This window comes from Mastomys coucha, unplaced genomic scaffold, assembly GCF_008632895.1.
Source record: "Mastomys coucha isolate ucsf_1 unplaced genomic scaffold, UCSF_Mcou_1 pScaffold22, whole genome shotgun sequence".
Classification (NCBI taxonomy): domain Eukaryota; kingdom Metazoa; phylum Chordata; class Mammalia; order Rodentia; family Muridae; genus Mastomys; species Mastomys coucha.
Genome location: NW_022196905.1, coordinates 11,623,400 through 11,626,533, shown reverse-complemented (window position 1 = coordinate 11,626,533; position 3,134 = coordinate 11,623,400).

Here is a 3,134-nt window from a genome sequence, read left to right as displayed (position 1 = left end):
ATTCCCAGCAGCCACACACATGATGGTTCATGGCCATCTGTACAACTACAGTGTACTCATACACATAAAATAAATAAAGAGAAAAAGAAAAAAGAAAAGAAAAAGAAAAAAGTTACAATGATGCCTACTCAAAGCGGGCTGTGCCCTTGCTCCCAGCCTATGGTTTAAAAAGTTACAATGATGTCTACTCAATGTGGGGCCGGTCCCCCTTACTAAACCCAGCTTCTCTTTCTGTTACTGTACTTCAGTCCCAGGAGATTTAAAGAGTGCTGCTGTCTAGGGAGTCAGGGTGTCTGGAGGGTACTCCTCTGTTGAATGACACTGCCCTCTCCTAACTAACCCCCAGGGCATTGAGCTTCCTTTGTTTTCATGTCCTTTTGTTAATATCAACTACCCTTTGCTCCTGAGCCTTCTGGACCCATTTGAAGCTCATCTACTCCAGGAGCTTCTTAATGACCCAGCAACTTTCCCCATCTCTAGGCAAGACCCTCTCACAGCCAAGCTCACCAGGCTGTTACTATTGCCATTCCCTATACTCCTGGCAGAGGACCTATCTCTCTAGAAAGACCTCATTAAAGCAGGTTTCACTGCATAAACCCAAACCTGCCCAATGTCATCTTGTAGGATCATGGATTTAGAGTGTCAGGAAGAAAGCAACTACAAGAGAAAAAGGCACCCTTCCTGCAATGGGCAGTAAGTAGGCATCCATAAATGGCCATCCTGCTAATACAGAGTCTTCTTCAGGCCTGCCTGTCTGACTCACTTTGCTATCATATTAAGTACAAGAAATCAGACCCTTTGCAGAGTTCAATGTCAGAAATATAATTTCTTGACATTTACCTGAATTTCCCTTTCCTTAGCCTTGAACCCATCCCAACCCCTCCTCTCTCCTCTAAGAGGTAATTAACCTTGGAGAAAGGAGGATAGACGTGGAACAGTGCATCAGAAGTATTTGGGCTATGCTTTATTGATGTCATGCTTAACACCACCACCCCCAAAACCAAACAGTAGTTACTTAAATGGGTATGTGATGGGGCTGTTTTATTATCTTATACTGAGCTAAACAAATGGAAGCCAAACCACTTCCACCATCCAGTTGGTAATTAGGGAGAATAAAATGCAATTTCACATTGAAAAAAAAAAAAAAAACAGCTCCTAAACTGCTACAGGATGGCAGGTCTCACCCGAAATCCCTGTTGAGTGTTGGAAAGCCAGCCTGACTCCAGCTCCATGCCATTCCATTAACACGAGGAGGTAACTTCAGCAGGAAGTTCTGCACCCAGCATCGGAATGGCAGAAGGGAGATCCCAGGTGAGTGACACACAGCATCTCTCAGCTGCGGGACACTATCAGATGGAACGGTTCAGAGCCTTGCCTCTGGAACCTGTCAAGTGTTTGGGCAGATCCCACTGGGGTGGTTTCTGTATCTGGAGTGCCTTCTCTTCTGTAGGGGAGATAAGAAAAAAACTTGCGGTAAGTCTTCTGACCCCAGTTTAAGAGCACACCCTGAAAGTTCTGTAGAGATGGACTGTGTATGACCCACGTCTTAGGGTTTTACCTCTGTGAACAGACACCATGACCAAGGCAATTCTTATAAGGACAACATTTAATTGGGGCTGGCTTACAGATTCAGAGGTTCAGTTCAGTATCATCAAGGAGGGAACATGGCAGTGTCCAGGCAGGCATGGCCCAGGAGGAGCTGAGAGTTCTACATCTTGATCTGAAGGCAAACGGAAGACTGTCTCATGGGCACCCAAAAGGAGGGTCTCAAAGCCCATGCCCACAGTGAAATACCTACTCCAACACCTACATCACCTCTCCTAATAGGGCCACTTCCTGGGCCAAGCATATTCAAAGTACTGCAAATAGCATTCCTGGAAAAAGAAACATGTACAAGTTGAGTCAATTATTTGAGGAAATAAATATTTATTCAACCAATATTCATTTAGTACTTCCCATGTAAAAATGATGTTACAGGGAAAAAATTTTTAAAGGACAACACATTAAGACATGGCTCCTTTCTAAAAGTAGGTCAATACTTATACAAGTAATTATGCTACAATTTGGAATCAAACCCTTGCTCTAGGAATGGTACAGCCAAGTGCTTCCCTGCCGTCAGTGATAAAGGATCCAGAGGGAAAAGCCACAGTATCTGAGCTGAGTCGTTCAATCTGATGAGGTAACAAGGGAGGTGCCCAAGCTGGAAGCACAGCTAGCTCAAAGGCTCCGCCCATATAGATGCAAAGCACATCTGGGGGCGGTGCTCCCTGATCAGGGCTGAATCTGAGAAGGAAAATGATGTTCTTTGATATACAGGTCACTCAAATAGCTTCATCTCTGCAGTGCATGACAGCATCCCTGGATTGAGCTTCATCTCTGCAGTGCATGGCAGCATCCCTGGATTGAGCTTCATCTCTGCAGTGCATGGCAGCTTCACTGGATTAAGCTTCATCTCTGCAGTGCATGGCAGCTTCACTGGATTAAGCTTCATCTCTGCAGTGCATGGCAGCTTCACTGGATGGAACTCTTGGGTACTACTGTACCCTCGGTGGGTATGAACAGCACATTGCAAAGTGGCCCCAGTGGGTCTGTGCTTCAGGCTGAGTACATTTATGATGTGCTTGTAACCAAGAGAGTATATTACAAGTGATGAGTTGTTACTCTTCTGATCTGGTTACATTCTAAGTTACTCTCGGGGTTGCATGGCATTTTGTTCTTTAGACTCTTCACTAGGAGACTGAAGAGATTGCTCAGTGGTTGAGAACACTAGTTGTTCTTGAAGAGGACCTACGTTTGGTTCCCAGAACCCACTCAGCAGCAGATCACCATCTGCAACTCCAGTTCTAGGGGAATCTGACACCCTTTTCTGGCCTCCACAGGCACCAGGCACACATGTGTTTTGAATATGTACATGCATACAAAACCCTCACAATATAAAATGAAATAAATCTAAAGAGAATAAAAGACTTTCCAAAGCTTCATGAGACACTATTTCAAAAAAAATTAAGATTTTTACCTTATCAGGAGAGAGAGGCTCTATTGTTGGCTTTGAAATAAAAAGTAAGACTCACAATTGCTCTGTAGTACAGCTTAAGGTCCAGGATTGTGATTCCACCAGAGGTTCCTTTATTGTT